Source organism: Rattus norvegicus, chromosome 10 (assembly GCF_036323735.1).
Source record: "Rattus norvegicus strain BN/NHsdMcwi chromosome 10, GRCr8, whole genome shotgun sequence".
Classification (NCBI taxonomy): domain Eukaryota; kingdom Metazoa; phylum Chordata; class Mammalia; order Rodentia; family Muridae; genus Rattus; species Rattus norvegicus.
In genome coordinates, this window is record NC_086028.1 from 66783815 (window position 1) to 66806439 (window position 22625).

Below are 22625 nucleotides of genomic sequence, written 5' to 3' on the forward strand. Positions count from 1 at the left end.
AAGTTTTCTCCAAATGAAGAATATGGAGAGGAAATGTTCATTTATTGAGCATACATTAAGCATTAGATAATTTATGTGCATGGCTCCATTTATTTTTTTACAGCATACCCAGAAGAAAATTATTATAAAATCCAATATTGTAAATAAGAATAGCATGTGTCTTTGAGATGAAACAGCTTTCCCAAGTCACATAACCTGTAATTAAAAGGCTGGAGATTAGGATTTCCTATGTATGAGCGTTTGGGAACTAGTCATGGCCAAGGGCTCTGACTTCACTGCTGCTCTTCACTTGTCCCCAGAGCATCCTGTATCCCACCACCTCCAGCTGTGTGGAGCTCCTGGACCAGGGACCGGGAGCAGGAATACAGAACCTGCCATTGAACCATTTCCATTTCTTTCTGACACTCCTGATCCAAAGCAGCAGGAACTCAGGTCAGAGAACAAACAAATGGTTTGGGGGCTCATTAAATAGTTATAGAAGTCCACATCACTTTTGTGGACAGGCTGCCTGGCAGTGTCCTCAAAGGCCACCGTGGAACTCACAGGACAGTTCTGAGAGGCATGGCTGCTTACAATCAAAAGGCCTGAGGTGGGAAGATGCATAGTTACCTGGAAATAGCACTTCTATTATAAGGCAAGTTCCAGCCATTGCTTTCTGCTGGAGGGGCAAATCCTTGAGCTCCATAAAACCTTCACTGGTTTTAACTTGATTGGTCCAGAAACCCTCAGACATCTTTAAAGAAGTGGCGCACACCTTTACATGCTGCGTGTTTGAAGAATAGGGTGAAGAGTAGGCAAGAGGCTTCTACTAGGATCATGATCATGATCATTATCATCATGATCATCATCATCATGATCATCATCATCATCATGTATGGACGTTTTGCCTGAGTTTATGTTTGTGCACCACAAATGAATCTGGTGCCAACAGAGGCCAGAAGAGGGTATTATATCTACAGAAACTAGAGTTCTAGATGGTTGTGTGCTGCCATGTGGGCACTGGAACTCGAACTTGGATCTTCTAGAAGAGTAGCCAGTGCTCTTAACTGATGAACCACGACTCCAGCCCTCCCTTACTATTTGAGACTCAGTTTCATGTAGCCCACACTAGACTCAAACTCAGTGTAGTTAAGCATGACCTGGAAGTCCTGATCCTCGGGTCTCTACCTCCCAACTGCTAGTACTACAGGACTGCATCACTATGCACAGCTTAAGAAGATGACTCTGAATGGAATATATTTGTTATTGTGTTTCAGGTAGGAATCTTGCTACATGCATGGATGACCTTGAGTACATCTTTAAATACTTCTGGGTTTGGTTTTTCTATTTACAGCCATTCATATGACAAACATCTTGTCAGCGTCTACTGGGTAGCCCATGCTCTGTTAGGTTCCAGGTGTAGGCAAAAAGCACAGCATATGATGTATTCTATGGCCTTGGGGAGCTTCTAGTCTACTGAAAGTAAATATCACACAATAAAGCTCACGATTACACTTCATAATAAAAGCTGTGAGAAAAAGAACAGTTCTGTGGGAGAGGCCTTTACAAATGGGAGACCAGGACATACTTCTTTGGAGAGTTTGTTGTTTGTTGTTGTTTTATTTTGTTTTGTTTTGTAGCTGATGCCTGAAGGGTAGGTACAGATTATTTGAGACAAGGCTTGTGCAAAGGCCCTGTGGCAGGGAATAGATGGATATTTTGCAAGCTGAAATTAAGCATATGTGGCCTGAGTATGTTGAGAAAGGAGAGCATGAAGCAGGGGTGGAGGGCGATGGTGGAGACAATCAGACTGAGCACATTGACCTGAAGGAAGATTCCAGACTTTATCTCATGAGGCCTGGGAGTGCCTTGCTCAGTCTCAAACAGTGGTAGGTTTAGCTTATGCTGAAAATAAGATAGTAAGAAATGGAAAAACAGTGTCAAAATCACACATGGACAAAAATAACCACCTGAAGGCCTCTCTATGAGGGGGGCATAAAAGACTTGAATAACTATTTTTCTGTCACAGAATGGACCCCATGGGAATAATCTGCTAGCAGAACAAAGAATAATGTAGAAGAGCACTCATTATAGTTACAAAGGCTCAAAGCCATTCTGGCTCTTGTTTGAAGAAAATAAACGCTAACAAGTCTTGCCTGCGTCAGAGTCAGATGAGAAAAGGGTTTTGCAGGGTCTTTGCTGGTTGTGGTACATGCCTACTCAGGCATCTGAAAGCCCCCTCCACCAATCTTGCCCGTTCCACCCTTTGCCATCAGCACCTAAAATGCTCTGGAGCTTAATAGGGATGGCTCAGGGAGTAATGCTGCTAGCCTCAAGGCCTGAGTTTGATTCCTGGAACACACATTGTGAGAAGAGGAGAAAGTTGTCCTCTGACCTCTGCTTGTGAACATGTGTACATGTGCGCGAGCACACACACACACACACACACACACACACACACACACCGAGAGAGAGAGAGAGAGAGAGAGAGAGAGAGAGAGAGAGAGAGAGAGAGAGAGAGAGAGAAATTTTCTCAAAAGAGAACTGTCCTAGAAAGGCTCACGTTTGAGGTGCCCATCCCCAGGGATACCAGCAACACTGATTTATTCTCAAACTTTGGAGCGATTTATAGACTCTTGGTATTGTGGCCATCTTTAAGAGTGACCCCAAGGAGGTCAATCTAAGACTTTGCAGCACCCCTCCCACTGAATATGTTTATCCTGTATAGTCATGATGATATGCAAATGATGGAGCAGGACTTCCACGACCCGTGGAATCACCTACTCCAGCTAGTTGGCTCTCATAATCCAAGGTGCTCAAGCACATCTATGGGTAGGTTTTTTGTGGCAAGGGTTTGCATGCCAACAGCCACATAAAACAACCATTTTGGAAAATCTTTCAGCCTCCAGATAACATTTTTTTTCTGTAATTTTCCAAGATGTCTTGTGCATAGATGCAAAGCAATACTAATTTTAGATCCATAGAAACTGAGGCAGTGTGATTATTGTTTGAAGTCATTAAGCTTATCAGTAACCTTTTAGGTAGCATGAAAAAAATCCTGTTGCTCAAGTCCTACTACAAAAGATTCTGATTAGGTTGGAGTAAAGTTTGAGTGCTAAATGACATTAATACACAACCAGTAATAGGATATACTGGGCTAAAGAGGAAAAGACCCAAAGTCACTTGAAAGGAAGCCACGCACCACAACACAAGGGGAGATTGGTGCAAATTGACTCAATTTCCAGCATTAGAATTCACATTTTGTCTAGGGAGACACCTAAAATTCAAAGTGTGGATCTGGGTCCAAGGTCACAGTGGACTGAGACTTAAGAGTGTCTTGTGCCCTTAGCCTCTCACTGTGGGATTTCCACACTTCCCCAAGGTCATTACCTCCAGAAGGAAACTCATTGGCTTTAGCTAAGGCAGAAGGCATTTCAGACCCAGGCAGATGATGGTTGCATCTCTCTAGGACAGTAACTTTGACCTTGGGGTTACAGGGCTGTAGGATACCCCTATCCACAGATGGATGACCTTCGTCTATTCTCTTGCCCACCATTATGTTTTCTATCCAGACCACATTCCTGTCTCTGAATGTTCTCTTGAAAATTTATGAGCAATGATGACATCTGACTGTGAAAACCTTTGTCTGACCTCGAATGTTTGTGAGTAATAGGACGACGTTCCCATCTCTGAACAATAATTCAGGAGGTCGGCTCTCTCTTTTCTGCTCCCGTATGTTGCTGCCCCTATGATGCCTGCAATAAAATAATTAAATTGATTAGAATGGGAGTCCTAGAAGATGATGGATGCTGATAGGAGGTCACCCAGACTCTCTCAACACTGACCCTCCTGTAGCCAGATGGCATTAACATTCATCTGTGTGGTGTCTGTGGTTACAGATGCAGTTAGAGGCATTGTGTGAGCAACATGCTAGGTGTAGGAGATGCAGAACTCAGTAAGGCTTCTTTCTTGTTTAAGAGCTTTTAACTTAATACAGATGGGCTAAAGAAATGAGAAAGGGTGTTGTGTTCTTGACTTAGAGACTCCTGAGGACAGATGAGTGGCATCTCACTCATCCCACAGTCTCTTGGAGGAGGTGAGATCTGAAGTACTTTGTTGTCTAGGCAAAGAAGGAGGGCTCTCATCAATATGAGGTGAAAGAGTGGGTGTGGAATACAGAGGTAGGAAAAAGGTATGCGTACAGTGTACTATTTGCAAAGTGTATCTCTTGCCTAGCCTTGTTTAGTATTTGGATTATATGCTTACTGTGTTCAATGGTGGCCCAGTAGCTAACACTCCACTTCATGGCCTAGCCTTGCATTTGCACACACCTTGTTCTCAGAACCAGGGCTTTGTTTTCCTTTCTCCTCATCTTAAACCTGGCCCCTGGCTAGTATTCTCTTGCCTCCCACCTACCTCAGATTAAAACTGACTCCATGCGTTCAACATTTCAGAATCTCATATTAGCTTCACCCAGTGTCTTCTTTTATGGGCTGCATCCACAGTATCCATAAGGCTTTATGATTCAAGTGTGTTATGATGCCAGGAGCTTCATGGAAGAAGCTTGGGATTCCAGGTGGGAAATCTGGAAATCCAGAAAACCTGAAAATCTGGGAAACTGAGAGTTGAGCACTTGGAATGCAGAGGTGGAATGAAAGGGGGAGAAATAGCCCTGTATTTCCAGCAAGCAAGTATGTAAGGAGCTCCTAGAGAGTTCTACTTTATGTCACTGAACCCCTGAAAGAAGTCATTAGTAGATGACTTCAGTCAAGGCAGGAAAGATGGTACAATTTAATTAAGTGAAGCAGTGAAGGACCCAGGACCAGGGCATCTGAAGAGCTTGTGGTCCACCCTCATGGAGATGCCTTCCTTTAGCTCATCTGATTGATGGGTGGGTGGACATTCACACGAGTCCAGAGAACCAGACCTTTGTCACTTCTTCATAATATAATAATAGCCAGGATTAAAATGAAGAATAGCAGGAAATTCAAATCAAAACAACCAAAATAAATGTTGTATAAAGAGTCAGGCAACATGGTTTTGGAATTTCACCAGTTCTCCATTTAAAGAAAGACAGAGGCACTAGAGACTAAAGATTTCAAACCCACAGACACTCAATAAACTGGTTTCTGAGGTGTCTCCATGAACCCCCAAACTCAGCAAGACTGATAGGACTGACTAATCCCAAACATTCGCTCTCTGTTGTTTCCATATCCCGGTGAGTCAATGAAGTGTGAAGAAGTAAGGTTTCCAATGAGCTTTGGATAAAATGGCTCACAAGAAGCCAGGATATCTGTACTGGGAACGCAAAAGTCAACACTAGGATTTCTTGCATCACTAGTGAAGTCACAGCAACTCCCAGACACATGAAGCCTGCCAGACCTGGTCAGGGATGCCAACTGGCTAGCCAGGCATTTCCAATCCATGTCCACATATGATGTGAAACTGCTGGCTGTGTACTGTGTATCAAATTGATCAAAACAGGGATAACTGGATCAGAAAAGCAAGGAAACATAGATCTCTGAATGTATATTAGCAACTTTCTGGATTGCTGTGACGAAGTACCTCACAAAAGTAATATAGGAGGGAAAAAGATCATTGTGGCTCACAGTTGCAGAGGGTCACAGCCCATCAAGAAAATACATTTTAAGGAGTTTACAGAGAAAAGCATTAGTGTTTTTTTTTTCCAGAGAAAGGATTTTCCTCTGTCGCCAAGTTTGCCCTCATTGCGAGCCTTCTGCCTCAGCCTCCTGACAGCTGGTGTTACAGAGGTGAGCCTCATCATCAGACTGAGAAGTACATTCTTAGGAGATTCACTGAGAACACTGAAGAATACATGAGTAGAATAGCCAAGGAGACAAGGATGTAAGTGACTGGTGGTCTTCCCTGTATGCTTGGTTTTATACAACTGCGGTCAAATGCAATTGAGAAAATAAGAGTACAGTGTACAGCAGCTATGCAGGCTAGAAATATAAATACAAGGGTGAGACATTTGCAAGTTTTGTTCTATTCATTTCAAGAATCGTATTTATGGTAGTATCATGTGTGTTGTTTGTCTGAGGCCAAGGAGTAATAGGAGATCACAGAAATTATTACTCATAGGAATTTCCCAATCCAATCTTATCATCTCTAGGGTGCTCAAGGAACCAGGATGCACAGCTGCAAGGAAGGAGATTCAGATGTGATGTAATAGGCAAGGAGAGATGGAGGAACACAAAGTGAATTTGGGGGGGGGAAGCAAGGGGTGGAGGGAAATGGAGAAGAATTTGGATCCCATAGTCCAAACTCTGGATTGGAGGCAGTGATGTCAGGGTAGTATCTGAATTTTCTAGACCTGCCAATTTAATAGCCTAGAAACAAAGGTAATCAGATAGTAGCAAACCCCAGCTCTCCGACTGTAGCCTTGGAAGGTCTCACCAGGAGGGCATAAAGCTTCTTAAGATGCAACTCACATTGGGCCGGGCCATATGCTAGCTATTTAAATGTCTAAGATAAGCTGTGGTCACTTGTAGCACTGACCAGCACAGAGATCGTGAAAGGCCATCAGAATTACAGTAAGGGTTGCAAGTGCCTATGGAGAGGCCGCTTCGTTGGCCAGAAATGAGTGCATTTGGGGTTTCGAAAGCAGTTAAAGTGGATTAAAATTGGATCTCATGCATTTCAATATGTGTTCATAATTATTTTTTTATGTTAATATATGTCATTTTTTCAAAATTTCATTTTTATCATTTTTTAATGATGCATACATGTATGGGTATATGCATATGAGTGCAGATGCTCACAGAGGCCAGAGGTGACCGAGTCCCTTAGAGCTTGAGTGACAGGTGATTATGAACTGCCTGGTGGGTGCTAAGAATGGAACTTAGTCCCTCTGAAGGAGCAGCATATTCCCTTAACTTCTGAGCCATCTCTGTAGCCATATAATTATACATACACATATTCAAATATGTATATCATTCATATGGTGCAGATATTTGCATAATTATATTATGTGCTTATATTTTATAAATCCATACTTAAAACATATGACTGCATATTTTACAAATGCAGGTATATTTAACAGCTTGGGGCAGTAATAGGGAGGCCATCATCCCCCTGAAGTCTGGAAAAGAAAATGAACAGACAATGCATTTATTCTGGGTGAATTCTAGGGGAAATGCTTCTTTATAGGAGCATTGCAACTTCTGCAAAGGACAAATAAATGATCAGTATAGGACATTGGTATTTATTTATAACATCTAACAAGTTCCTGAACTAAGGTAGTCAGCATCCATGCCCGTCATCACCATATTATGAGACTCGTGGTCTCCTTTGCGGTCTGGTCAAAGGGGCCAGCCTGGGTCTAGCAGACCTCTGGCCCAGATGCTTTGATCTACAGGAAGAATAGGGCAATGGAGAGAATGAGCTATACGATTTAGGGAGTGTATACAGCACTACATATAGCATAATTATTTTTATGCTTATATGTAAATGTATACGTGTATGTGTGTGTGTGTGTGTGTGAGTGTGTGTGTGTGTGTGTGTGTGTGTGTGTGTGTGTGTGTGTGTGGTGAGACCCAAAGAGGTAAAGAAGATTCTTAAATCTTTAGATAAATCCTAAAGAAGAAAAAGGGACTGACAGTAACCTGCAATGCCCTCAGTTGCACATCGACAGTTTCAAATGGTGAAGATAAACAATAACCTCGACAGATATGCACATGAGCACAACCGGAAGGAACACAAGTACTTTCTACCATGAAATGTCAGAGCAGGGTTATTCTGTGGAGGAAGAGGAGGCTGCAGTTGGATTGGGGAAAAGACTTCTTAGGTCAATGGTGAAGTTTGATTTCTTGAGTTGGGTGGTAAGGACAATGTTTTTCTTGAGTATTTTTTCCAGCTCGTCATTGGTTCTAGGCGACTTTATATTTTAAAATAGAAAGCTCCTATTTTTAACTTACAGGCAGTGCACATCTGTCAGACCACTTGATCGTGAGGACTTGAAGGTTTAAATTCTGCCTTGGAAGCTGGGTTTGGGATCTAACATGGACAGGAAACTGCATGTTCCCGCCAGCCTGTGGACTTGCAGATATTATCCAGTGAACAGGCTGGGTCATGAGGGTAAACTAGTGGCTTTTATTAGGCAGCCAAGAATGAGCTGGGCAATAAAATGTGACTTGGCCCAGAATGGAGGCCTTCCTGCGTTTGACATTTCTGCTTTATTCAAAGCAGAAGCTTCTCGGGGTCACACCAAGTCTCACAAAAATGTCAAACGAATGTATATTTATAATAGTGTCTCCATATTTTAGGCAAATTCTTCTCTAACTATACCCAACAAATTTCACAATAATTGTGGTATTTCCATCACACACGCACACACATACAGATTATTCATTTTAAAGAAGAGCTCAGCTTCACGGCTTCTTTAAATAGCAGTTAGCAGGGTATGGTGAGTATCTGTTTACTGAACTGTAATTGCTTCCTGGGGTGGAGGGAGTGTGGGCTGTCCAGCGATTACAGCCACGACTGTGCAAACAAGGCAGACTTACACAAAGAAGGCCCTGGTTGGGAGAGTCACAGTGTACTGAATAAAGGGAAGAGCCAAATCAATCATTTCCTTCTTCCCCCACACAGCTCCCAGCATTTCTTTCTCATAATCTTGAATCTCAACATAACAAGTGACAGGCTGAGTTAAGAAACCAGTTCCTTCAGAACTTCTGGATTGTTTCATTGAGCCCATCTGACCATGCAGGTGTGATGGTTAATGCTGACTAATTTAATCAGATGGAGAGGCATCCAGGTGTTTAGTGAGTGACACCTCTAAGTACGTCTGTGGGGGAAGTCTAGAAACATAAACGGAAATAAGTTTTCCTAAATGTGGGCAGGGGCAGTGGGTGGTGGGCGGTGACATACCCTAGGTTAGAGGCAAGGGTGGGGTGGGGGGAGCAGCTTATGCAAGCATTTTCTCTCTGAGCATCATGAGCCAAGCTGCTTTGTTCCCTTGTAGCCTTCTACTCTCATATTCTGACTTTTGGTGGCTCGGAAACAATGGAAGTGCCTGTGTAGGGTCTGAAGCCTTGGAAACTGTGGACCAAAACAGACCCTTCCTCCTTTAAATTCTTTCTAGCCAGTATTTGATTGTAACAAGAAAAAAAAATCTGCACAGCATACCCTATACTCATTTATTCAGATTTGTCATAAAAGCAGCTTTTGTCATATGTGGCCTCTTACCAACTGAATTTGTTTCCCTTGTTTCCTCTATGGCACAAATTTTGCTGAGAAGAGACTCTCTTTCATTGTAAAGACTTCAAGGAAGACTGCTAAATTGAGGCTTAGAAGATAAAGAGATAGATACATAGACCCGTCTATCAATCTACCCATCATCTATCATCTATCTATCTAATCTATAAGTATACAGATATCGCTATAGATATACCAAGAAAGCCAATCATTCATTTCCCCAGACTTCCTTGAGGCAAGAGACCTATGATCTAGGCCCAATCATCAGAGACACCTCATAGACACCTCAAAGAAATCAAGCTCCAAGTATTCCCTGCAGTGGTTCTGGCAGAGAGCAACACTATCCTGTTTGTAGGACAGCTGCAGCACTGATGAACAACATTCTGTGTTTTCAGGTTCAATGATAGTAGAAGCAGGCTTCTCTTGTAGCTAGTTGGAGGAAGCTATGCCATGAAAGAGAGTAATGCACTTATGCTTGCTTATTGCTCAAGATGGACCAGATAGTCTTCTCAACAACCTTTTAGTCATTCTCTTTCAACAAACACCATCTAGAGTCGGTCAGTCTGTTTGTCTGTCTATCTATCTATCTATCTATCTATCTATCTATCTATCTATCTATCTATCTATCTATCATCTCTATCTTTGTGTGTCTCCTTGTCTCTGTTTCTCTCTCTTGTGTGTATATATGTGTGTATGCCTGCAAGTGACTTTAAATTTAGAAACCTGACTGATGACAGAAACTAAAGCAATATTAAGGCAAACCATATGGAACCAAAAGGCATAAGACTTCAAGGAATATTGCTAAATTGATTTTTATAAGATGAAGTGATGGATACATAGACAGACATTATCTATCTATCTATCTGTCTATCTATCTATCTATCTATCATCTATCTATCTACTTATAGGTATATAGATGTAGACACAGATATAAATATATATACAAATGTGTGTGTGTGCGTGCGTGCGTGTGTATTTTACATGTGTGTAAATAGGTCCATCTAGGTCCACTCGGGAGGAGACTAGGCAGAGAGAGAGAGAGAAAAGGATGAGAGAAAGAAGAGAGGGTATAGAGTTGAAATAACATTGGTGAAGATCCATTAAAAATTCCAAGAAAAGGTTCTTGAGATCTCTGCGGCCGCTTACTTATCACCCACAATTCCCTCTTCTTTCTCTCTCCTCCAGCTGAGCAAGATGCCCAAAGGAAAGAAGGCCAAGGGGAAGAAGGTGGCCCCGGCCCCCACTGTGGTCAAGAAACAAGAGGCCAAAAAGGTGGCCAATCCTTTGTTTGAGAAAAGGCCTAAGAACTTCGGCATTGGGCAGGACATCCAGCCTAAAAGAGATCTCACGCGCTTCATCAAATGGCCCTGCTACATCAGGCTGCAGCGGCAAAGAGCTATCTTCTATAAGCGACTCAAAGTACCTCCTACCATCAACCAGTTCACCCAGGCCCTTGACAGGCTGACAGTGACTCAGCTGCTTAAGCTTGCCCACAAGTACAGGCCAGAGACAAAGCAGGAGAAGAAGCAGAGGCTGCTGGCCCGTGCTGAAAGCTGCTGGCAAAGGGGACGTCCCAACTAAGAGACCACCTGTCCTCCGAGCAGGGGTCAATACAGTCACCACCTCAGTGGAGAACAAGAAGGCTCAGCTGGTGGTGATTGCCCATGATATAGACCCCATTGAGCTGGTGGTTTCCCTGCCTGCCCTTTGTCGAAAGATGGGAGTGCCCTACTGCATCATCAAGGGAAAGGCCAGGCTGGGGCGCCTGGTCCACAGGAAGACGTGTACCACTGTTGCTTTCACACAGGTTAACTCGGAAGACAAGGGTGCTCTGGCTAAGCTGGTGGAAGCTATTAGGACCAATTATAATGACAGATATGACGAGATTCGCTGCCACTGGGGAGGTAACGTCCTGGGTCCTAAGTCTGTGGCTCGCATTGCCAAGCTGGAAAAGGCAAAGGCTAAAGAACTCGTCACTAAACTGGGTTAAATGTACACTTAAGTTTTCTGTACATAAATATAATTACAAAATTATCTTCCAAAAAATAAATTCCAAGAAAAGCCCAACAACATGCTGGGAGTGGGGCACTGAGTGTGCTAGGTGGGTGCAAGTGGGAATTACTGTTTGTAGCCCTCACCCCTTCAGCCCCACAAGTATGTAGAGTAAGTCAACTTTAGGTGGGTGGTTTGGGGGCCTGGTAAAATTAAGAAGCTACTGAATCTCACTTGTAGTCACATGAGGTCAAAAGAAGAACCAGAGAGAAATGAAGGGAATTGTAGTTTGGTGGGCATTTTATCATATGTGGGAAGGAGCTCTGAAGACTACTGTACGGGATCATGCAGTAGCCATACCACAGCTGGCCTCAGGACTCTCGAGAAAGACAGAGTAATGAACTCTAGAGATGGGAGAGTGGATGAGGGTCAAAAGTCAGAAGACATGACAAAGGCAGATGGCTAGAGGAAAAGCCGCCAAGAGCAGGGAACTGCATTTGGGCAGGCTTTCAACTTTATTTTTAAGTAGAGATTTTGGGGTGTCATTTACCGGCTGTGGAATTCACCCCCTCTAAGCATCAACTATGTTCAGTGTATAACTGTCCCCACTCTAGAACATTCCAATAGTCTCTTGAAGCCATTTACTGGTGTCCTGCATTTCTATCCCCAGACTAAGGTAAACGCTCATTTGTTTGTTGTCTCTATAAATTCACTTTCTCTGGAAATGGCATGCTAATGGAATCACATACTGTGTAGTATTTGGTTCTGGTTCCTCTCTATTATTCTCCTAGGATATAGCATGCACTAGTAATTTATTGTTTAATTTTTTATGCTGAATAGTGTGTGATGCTCATGCCTACAATATGTATACATGTGTGTACACCTGTAAACACTTGTGTATACACATGGATGCTAGTGGCTGATGTTGGACTATCTATCTATCTATCTATCTATCTATCTATCTATCTATCTATCTATCTCTGTGTGTGTCTCCTTGTCTCTGTTTCTCTCTCTTGTGTGTACAAATGTGTGTAAGCCTGCAAGTGACTTTTAATTTAGAAAGTGGGTGTCTCCCTTCTGTCATTCTCTGCTTTATAACCTCAAGACAGGGATTTACATTTAATTTTGGACTTGCCATCTTTTGGCTAAACTGGCTGACCAGTAAGCCCTCATAATCCTCTTGTCTCTGCCCAGCTCTGGGGTTATGCCCGCAGCCATCATATCTTTTGTTTAAAAAAGAAAGTTCTGGAGATCTGGAATTAGGTCTTCATAAGTGTGAAGGTAGTATTTTACCCACCAAGTGTTCTCCCCCGCCTTGGGTTGTATTTCATTGGCTGTATATGCCTCATCTTGTTGTTCTATTGGCTAGTTAATGAGAACTTGGACTGCTCCTACAGTTTGACTGTTATGAATAATGCTGCAACAAACGTTTGCATACAAGCCTTTGTGTGGACATACTTTTGCATCTCTCTTGGCAAGAAACCTGGGAATCGCTGGGTCACATGCTAGCTCTGTTTAATTCTCTGCAGCTGCGCCAAGCTGTGTTCTAAAGTGGCTACTCTCCTTCCTCCCCACAGGCAGCAAAGAGGAATTCTAGTGACTTTGTGTTCCTACCAAATACCCTTGGCCTTTCTGAAGAGAGTCATCTTCATGGGAACATATTGACAACTCACTAAGGTATCAAAATAGACTTGGTTAAGGACTAACAGCATGGAAGGTGTTTTCGGGTACTTCTTAACCATTTTTGTTTCTTTTTCTAGCTTTGCTGAAATGTCTATTCTATTAACTTACTCATTTCAAAGAGTGGGTAATTTATTTTCTTAAAATTGATCTATAGTCCTCCACACTTGGATTTTAAGGTCTTTCTACTAGTTCATACTGGCACATCTTACGTTTGTATTCAAATGTTCTTCCTCCTTTGTCTATGATCTATCTTTTCTTTTCTTGTTTCTTCTTCCTTCCCTCCCTCCTTCCTTCCTCCCCTCCCTCTCTCCTTCCTTCCCTCCCTCCTTCCTTCCTTCTTGGCCTCTTTCCTTCTTTCATTGCACTTCCTTCTTCTCTCCACTCTTTTTCCTTAAGACAGAATCTCTCAATGTAACCCCGGGCTAGCTCTAAACCCACCAGCATCTGCCTCGATCTCTCAGAGGTTCTGGGATTACAGGTACACACCGACACCTGGCGCCTTCTTTTCACTTTATTGCTAGTGCCTTTGGAAGGCATTTAAAAATGTTCTGTAAAGAAATCCTTTATCTAGCACAAAGTCAGAAAGATTTTTGCAATTAACAAGATGTAGTAGAGTTATGGTAAGACATGAAATTCAATAGTTTAATTCCTTCCACTTTGTATTCCCCTTATCAAAGTAGTTTTTAGTACTTTAGATCATTTGACTGCATGTTTTATAGCTGGCTTCCTGTTTACTCTTTTATGCTTTTTGCTCTTGTGTCAGGTCTATGATCCACCCCAGGTTAACCTTGATGAGTGGACAGGACAGTGCAGTGACATACAACACCAAATGTGATGCCTTAGCTTTTGCTCTTGTTGCACTGGATGATCCCTCAAATAGCCCCAGCCCTTGCCCACTTTTGAGAAAACATAGAAATAGGATGGTCACTCTCATGTTCCCTCACCCTGCTCCTAGGAAGCAGGCTATGTATAGAATCGAACTCACCTCATCCCTGCCCCAGCAGAGCTCTGCTAATACCCAGAGGAAAAGCATACCCACAGCTCTGAAGACTTGGAGACACACAGAAGAACCACTAGACCTTGCTAAGTTCCCTCCTTTATTATTATCAAGCAGACATGTTTGACAGCTCTACTTCTGCATGGCTGTACACACTTTACTAAACCTAACTATGAAAGCAAAGCTGTCCTGTTCCTTTGGAATTGATTTCCTTTGGAAGATTGCTGTGTCACATAAAATTCACAGTAAGCAAATCTGAACACTTTCTCTTATTAATCTCCCATACATTCCTGAGCCATGAATCTAAAAGCAGATTAGAAAAGATACTTCCTTTCAGTCCCTAAGGTATATTTATATCCGATGCTCCCTGCAACATTTAAACAAATCACATTCACCCCCACTAAAGTGACTTGGTGCCTTTGACCAAAGCTATTTGATGGGACTGGGAGTGTTCCTCAAGAGCAGACTGCTTGCTTCTCCTGTGCAAGCCCTAGGTTTGGTCCCCAGAAGAGAACAACTCAATTTATTGACTACACATGAGGGGTTAGTTTTGTCTCCTCAGCTCAGTCTGTTGAACCATTCCTCTTACATCAGTACTACTCTGCCCACTCCCGTGAGTTCTGTAGTTTGTAAGTTTAATAGTTTAAATCCCCGAACTCTGTATTTATTTTGTCAAATTCATCTTGAATATTTTAGATTTCTATTGGAATGCATTACAGTCAGCCCCCAATTTCCTTCAAAAATCTGATATGATTTTTTTTAAAAAAACTGGGATTGAATTGACTCTCTAGGTCCAAACAGAGAAAATATTGAATCCACTACTGTAGTCCATGAACAACTGCCCTTTCATCGATCAGATGCTCCTTCATGGATCTCTCTCTCTCTGTGTCTGTCTGCCTGTCTCTGTCTTTCTTTTTCTATAGATCTCAGTGGTCAGCATTGTACCTCTTTCAAATTTATTCTTAGGCTTTATTTTTTGATTATTTTGTGTGCATGCCTACATGAATGTACCATGTGCATGCAGTGCCCACAGAGGCCAGAAGAAGACACCAGTCGCCTGAAACTGGCATCACTCACTATTTTGAGCCACAGTGTGCAACCTAGGAACCAAACCTCTGCAACAGGAACCACTGCTCTTTATGGTGAGCCACCTCTCCAGTCCATAAACCATAGGTTTTCACAAATGCCTTTTATCCACATGAAGATGTTCTCTCTTGTCATTTCTAATCTTAAAATTTTCTCCATGAATGGTGTAGATTGTTATGGAATTGTTTTCCTATGCCCATTATAGATTTTGTTCTTTATTTTATTGGTATGGGCATGTGTGTCTTAATCTGTCTTGCATTCTTTTTTCTTTTCTTTTTTTTTTTTTTGGTTCTTTTTTTTCGGAGCTGGGGACCGAACCCAGGGCCTTGCGCTTCCTAGGTAAGCGCTCTACCACTGAGCTAAATCCCCAGCCCCTCTGTCTTGCATTCTTGGTACAGATCCAACTTCATTAAGGGGTAGGATTCTCCACCTACTGATGTTTTCAATTTGCTGGCATTTCAATAAATTTAACAGCAAAATTATTAAATGTAGTGAGTGGACCTTAGTTTTCCTGTCTTGTGATATCTTAATTTTGATGTTAAAATTATTACTAATCTCGATAAATATATGGGTTTGTTCACTTTTTCTTAATTTCTTGTTTATCTAAGAGAGATGTCAATTTTTCAAATGTAATAGAACTCATTGGTGAAATAATACTTATGCAAGCTTTGTGAGTGTGCATGTGTGTATGATTTTTAATTATTGATTCAAGTCTCTACATGGCAAGACCTTTCCCTTCCTTTGTGACTCTGTCCATCTACCTACATTTAACCTGTGGAATTGTCATCCTGCTGTGCAGTGGCTTATGCCTTTGCTCACTTTCTTAAAACAGCCTTGTGTTTATGCATTGGTTTATCCTCCCAAGGGTTCCTCCTCCCCTTCTAACTTATGGGTCATCCACAGCCTGGGCAGAGCCCATGCTTACACACTCTGTGGTGGTTAGCAGGTCTGTACCAGTTTCTATTTCCCCTGAGCCCTTCATGCTTCCCCTGACCCAGGGGCCTCCTGGTCCAGGAGAGCTGTGTAAAGAGCTTACCAAGCTCTCTGGATAGTCTCTCATTTCCAGGCTAGCCTGATTATATGTCTGGCAGGTCCCCTGGTCTGTGGTGATTTCCCACATTCACTTCCGGATATGAGTCTTTATCTCTCACCTCTGACCATATCAGATTCCCACTGGCTGTAAAGTCTGTGTCTTGTGAAACCTGTGACAGTGGCTCCCTTTCCCTCTCCCTCTCCCTCTCCCTCCCCTTCCCTCCCCCTGCCATCCCTCTTCCACCTCTCTCTGTGTGTTTGTGTGTGAAGCATGTGAACTGTCAGGAAAGTGTCTTCATATTTGAATGATTTGAAAGAGTCAGGAGCTGACATGATGCCAGGATGGCGTGAATTTGGGAGCAGTGGAGAACTCAAGGCTTGCTGGAGACCAAGAAATGATAAAGAGGCAGAGCAGGACAGGGATACAACAATATATACCAGGACCGAATCTACTAGAAAAGAGAGAACACACAGGTCTACTTTGTCTTTGAATGGCACTTTTAACATTCACTGTCTCCATGAAACATCCCAGGATTTCTTTTGGTTGGAGTGGACAGGGTATGAGGGCAGCGTAGTGGTGGGCAGACTGGAGAACGAATGTGAATGCTTTGGCCATGTCATAGGGAAGGTAATGAGTCAGCAATCACACAGTACTAGGGAATTGGAGTGACCTGGGTGTGCCCCTTGCCCAGGAAGCAACCTCTCAGCTCCCTCCACCCAGATTGGCCCTTAGCTCAGATGCTGGTTTGATAGAAAGATGCTATCCTAAGCTTTTAAATCTGGAATTGTCGAGCTGCAGCATGCGGGCTACCTCTAGCTCATTTATTCTGGTTAAACTGGCACTCAGCCATACCCATTTGTCTACACATCCATGCTGTCGCCATGCTGCAAGGACTGAGCTGCGTAGGTGTGAAAGAGACACATGGCTTTCAAAATCTAAAAGGTTTACTATCTAGTCCTTTATAAAAAAAAGTTTCTATGGGTCCTGCACCTCATCTGGGCAACACATAGAGCTGTCCCTGATGGCAAAGATGTTTCCTGACTACACTGGAGCCAGCCTCAAGTCTTGGCTTGACAGCACTGTGGAACTGGCCCTGGAGGTATCGGGGTGGATGAGCAGGCCCTGAGGTCATGACAGCAGAGGAGCTGACCCTGTCTTCTGCCAGTGGCGGCACTGGGTGACCTAGCCCAAGCAGTTCTGAAGAACTTCTAGGGCTTTGAGTTGGCTCACCCCCAAAACCTACACCATCTGTGAACTGTTGGGGCACGTGAAAGGACCAGTACTGCCTATCCAAAACTGCAGGATCCCCACGACACAGGACAACAACAAAATAACTCGGAGGAGTTCCGATGGGGATCCGATATTGATAGTGTCACAAAGGCCTTGAACTACACTGCATTGTAACTCATTGCAATGAACATTTGCAAGTAGAGATGTGTGGACAGAAGGGTACACTGTGGGACACACTGTGACACACTACAGCTTCCACAATGGGATGTTTTCTATGCTTTGTTTATTTTTGTTCATTTGTTTGTGTTTTTTATTTTTTGGCAGGAGGTTGCAAGGGTGGTGGGTGGATATGAGGGAACAGGGAGATGAGAGGAACTGAGTATAGGATGTGAAACTCACAAAGGATCAATACAAAGGTTTTTGTAAAAAGTTGAACTCTTGTCTTGTTTCCAAACTCCAGTTTCACATTGGAAAGACAATGAAGAAAACTTTTGCTGAACACTAATATGGATAGAGAATCATATTTAAAGTAAGAACATATGAGACTGGGTGATGACTTCAGTCCGTGAAGTGTGTGTGTGTGATGCACTATGAGGTCCTGAATTTGAATGAGAGACCCCACCTAAAAAGCTGAGTAAGGTGATGTGTTCTTGTAATCCTACCACTCCGGAGGCAGAGACAGGAGGATCCCCTGGAGCATGTGGGCCCGCTAGCCTGGCTGAATCCTCCTGTCCCAGGTTCTACTGAGAGGCTCTGTGGATGTGAGCTCAAAATTGGGCTCACTACACACCATCAGTGGCACAGGACGCAGGAGGTAAGCATCTTCTGGACACAGGTCCACTGTAAAACAGAAATTGGATGACATATTCTGCCACTTGGGGTTATTGGTCAAAGAGAACTTTGGAATTTGAAATCATGGTAGGAGCTATAAAACAACACACAAACACTGCTCACGTGGATGCTTTTGGATTTCTCCCTCTGACCTTCTGAATGACCTGTGTGGTCCTATTCTGTGGACTGAGTGTTTCTCTGTATACCTCTTATGTGACTGAGTGTGTGATGTACTGATGTGTATGTCTCTCTCTCTCTCTCTCTCTCTCTCTCTCTCTCTCTCTCTCTGTGTCTGTCTGTCTGTCTGTCTGTCTGTCTGTCTATAAGCCAAAGATCAATCCAATCTCAGGACCCAGTTCAGTATTTCTCACTGGCCTGGAACTCACCAAGCAGGCTAGACTGACTAATGTTCTTGGAACCTGCCTGTTTCTGCCTCTTCAGTGCCAGGATTGCAAGCATTCCATCATGCCTAGCTTCTCATATGAGTACTAGTGATTGAAATCCTATCTTTAGGCTTGCCCAGCTTTACCAACTGAGCCATCTCCTCCTCATCCCCACATGGCTAATTTCCAACGATGAAATCTCAGGCCTTGGAGAAAGCCTCTGGACCCTGAAGACAGTAATTATCTCTGTGAACCCTCCATTGTATTGCTGAGGAGATCTGCAATCTTCCAGTAAGCCATCTCAATGAGGGAGCATACGGGCTCCAGCAGGAGGACAAGAGGTCATGTCTTCTCCCTGACCTTAATGCATGCGGTTGTGTCACCTACACATTGAGCTGTAACCTCTCCCGTTTCTCTGCCTGCCCTGGTGAGTGCAGGAGCCGCGTACTCATGATGGCATGTAATTGCCCACAGTTGAATGCAGCAAGTGTGGACTGCTGAGCATATGATGGAATGGATTCAGAAAGGTTAAAGCTAAATGCATCTGGAGAAAAGCAGAGTCCCTGGGCTATCCCTGGTGACAGATTTGTCCTAGGGGGAGGGGGCAGCCATTAACCAAAGCCTGTCAGAGCGGGAGTACTCAGCCATGTAACTATTTGTAGAAATACAACCAGAAATGGAGGAGTTGGAAGATCAGTTAGAGGCAGGAGCGAGGGGTCAGCTATTAGTGGGGCCAGGCAGCAGGGAGAGGAGAAATGGCCAAGGGTGGACCTTTCAGAGGCAGGACTGGATATCTGCCTGCTATCAACTCCTTTCTTTTCAGCAGAAAACTTACTATGCCTACTTTTAAGAGGAGAAATGAAGAAGTCAAGAGATTGGCTATTGAAAGCATAATTGAGATATTTTGGAAAATTGAAAGACTGTGATTCCTGCCAAGTGTAGAATTGGGAGTTGTGTTACTGTGGCGAGACTAGGCTCTGTCCTGTGGGACTCTTGCTTCCTGCTTCTCTTTGGGTTTAGTTTATGCTTATTTATCGCCGCTGGGGACATGTTCGGTTAATGAGGCTTTGAAAAGGGTTCTGGTAATTCCGGAGTTCCCACATCTTCCTCTCTAGTTTGCTTCCTATAGCAGCGATAACACCATGACCAAGACAGACTGTCTTAGTTACTTTTCTATCATGACAAAATGACACCATACCAAGGCAATTTAGGAAAGAAAGCAAACTATTTGGGGGTTCACCTCACAGTTTCAGAGGGTGAGTCCATGACCATCATGGCAGGGAGTGTGGCAGCAGCCAGACACGTGTGCAGCTGGAGAGTTATCTGAGAGCTGAGCTTACATTTCATTAGATTAGCACATAGAGATAATGGGGGCAGAGAGAGAGGTGGGGAGGGGCAGTGGGAGGGGGAGGGGGAGGGAGAGGGAGAGGGAGAGGAGACTGGGCCTGTAATAGGCTTTTGAAACCTCAAAGCCTAACCCCAGGGGCACACTTCCTCCAACAAGATCACACCTCCTAATCCTTCTTAAGCAGTTCCATACATAAGGACTAAATATTCAAATATATGAAGCTGCGGGAGCCATTCTCATGCAAACAACAACCTAGGGAAGAGAGAGTTGGTTTGGCTTACACATCTCAGTCACAGTCTATCAACTGGGAAGTCAGATCAGGAACCCGGAGGCAGGAGCTGAGGCAGAGGTCATGGAAGAGTGACGCTTACTGGGTTGCTCCTTGTGGAGAGCTCAACCTGCTTCCTTACACACCCATGACCATAAGCATTAGTGTCACCACTCACAATGGGCTGCCTCTCCCATATCAATCATTAATCACAAAAACTCCCCCCACCACAGGCTTGTCTACAGGACAAACTGATGGAGACACTTTGTCTTTGAGATTTCCCCCTCCCCAGATGCCCCTTCTCTTGTATCAAGTTGGTGAAAACCTAGGAAGCACGTCCTCTCTCTCCCTGGAATTCCCTGGAGGAATTTCTTTCCTCCATCTTATAACATCTTGGGAGGACTTTAATTGGCCAGTTCAGATCAGATGACTGTTGGTTTGGTCACACAGAAGAAAATCCCAGTCTCAGTGGTAAAATGAGATGCTGAGGAAGTAACAGTTCCAAGAAGGATTTATGTGCTGTAGTCCCTGATGATGGATGTTTTCTTTGTTGAGCAAGTGTGTATGAGTGTGTACATGTGTGTATGTGTGTATACCTGTGTGTTTGTGCGTGTACATGTGTGCATATTTATGTATACATGTGTGTATATATATCTTTGTGTGCATATTCACATGTGTGCATGTGTGTATATATGTGAATATATGTCTATATATGTATGTACGTGTGTATGTGTGTTTATGTATGTATATGTATGTGTACATCTGGCTATATGTGTGTGTTTATGTATGTATGTGTGTATGTGTTGTGTGTTTGTACAGTTCAGTTTTTTTGTTAGTGAGTCTGTTTCTTTTTTTTTTTTAAAGATTTATTTATTTATTTTATGTACAGCATTCTGCCTGCATATGTGACTGCAGGCCAGAAGAGGGCACCAGATCTCATTACAGATGGTTGTGAGCCACCATGTGGTTGCTGGGAATTGAACTCATGACCTCGGGAAGAGCAGTCGGTGCTCTTAACCGCTGAGCCATCTCCCCAGCCCAGTGAGTCTGTTTCTAATCAGACAGTTCACCACTGTGCTTTTTAGCCTATGAGTGGAAGAGTCTGATGAAATGACAAGGCCTTACCAGGTTTACACAAGGTGGCTCTTGCGTTAATGTCATCAGCACAGCTTCCAAATAGCCCCCCCTGGGACTGGTCTGTTAACTTTTGCCTCCTGCTTATGCCTCCTTTCCCTGCTGGAGACCAAAGTCTTCTTTTCCTCTACTTCGCTGTCAGAGTGTGTGTTTGGGGGTGGGGGTGAGGCATGTCTTAGAGTGTACTTGTGAGTAAAGGAGAGCCTGTGCCTGTGGGTGTGGAGGGTGACAGTGGCAGTTTCTTTGTTGCAAAGCAGTGTTCAGGAGATGAAGAAAGCTGTTGGCTGTTAAACCCAGGCATGCTGAGTGCTTGTGATGCCAGTTCTCTGGAGGCTGGGGCAAGAGAACAGAGAGTTCAAAGCCAGCTTGTGCTACAAGGAGAGCCAGACAGTCTAGTCTACATAGCAAGACCCTGCTCTCTATCCCCATCAGTCCCCAAACCCAAGAATAGAATTCAAAAGGCTGAGTTGACCTTCTGAGTCTGTGCTCTTACTTTCCCACAATTTCTCATGTTCCAAAGAGTTTTCTAAGGGAGAACAAGAGCAATGGAGTCCAGGGTCAGGAGGCCCTTGGGATAAGCACAGTTTTACAAAAGAGGTGGGAAGTCCATGCAACATCCGAAGCAATAAGTTTCTCAGAGGAATAGCAAGCAACATGGAAATCCACATGAAACACTGGAGGCTGCAGTTTTCAGGCTGAGAGGTAGCTTAGCAGGTACAGGAGCTTGCTTCAAGAGTGATGACCTGAGTTCCATCTCTGGAAGCCACAGACTAGGACAGAACCAACTACTGAAGGCTGATCCTCCACACGCACACCATGACCTATGGCTGACACATACACATACAAATGAATGAATGGATGAATAACTTAATTCATAATAAATTTAAATTTAACCTATGAGGCAATCATAGGATAGGGATGGTTTATTTAAAAAAAAAACCAGTGTGGTTGAGGTGTAAGTGATTCATAATAAATCATACATATTTAAAGTGCAACTCAACGTGTTTGGACTTGTGGGTGTCCCGTGAGACCATCACCACAATCAAAGCAGCATCCATCAACCCTTTGGGTTGCTTTTGTCCTTTGCTCCTTTGCAATTCATCTCTTTCTGTCACTGTGCATTAATCTGCAGGTTTCAGAATTGCGAACGAGCACTGCCCTGAGTCACGCAGCATCTGCTTTCCTCGGTCTGGCTTCTTTCATGTGGGTAATTATTTTTGAGATTCATTTACACTGTTACCTGTTTCCGTAGCTCAGTCTTGAGTTGCTTTTATTTTTCTTCAATGGATGCAGCATGCTTTGTTTATCCATTCACCCACTGATGGACACTTGATCTGTTTCTCACTGTTGACTAGTACTGATAAATCTGCCTGGAGCCTTCACAAACAAGTGTTCATATGCTGAAATGTACAACCTAAAACATGGCTTCTTTCTTTGGGTGACAT

General features: G+C 43.4%; 1 protein-coding gene and 1 long non-coding RNA gene across 3 annotated transcripts in view; one reads left to right on the plus strand and one right to left on the minus strand.

The window, feature by feature from the left end:
• Asic2 (acid sensing ion channel subunit 2) overlaps positions 1-22625 on the minus strand; it is a 1069930-nt gene that overhangs the window by 415507 nt on the left and 631798 nt on the right.
• Positions 12675-22625, plus strand: part of LOC120095274 (uncharacterized) — a 100431-nt gene continuing 90480 nt past the window's right edge. Inside the window, exon 1 of one of the 2 annotated variants that reach the window (XR_005490683.2) lies at positions 12675-12864. This is a non-coding gene — a long non-coding RNA (uncharacterized LOC120095274). The remainder of the gene's footprint in view (positions 12865-22625) is intronic. The other variant, XR_005490682.2, reaches the window with a different exon arrangement.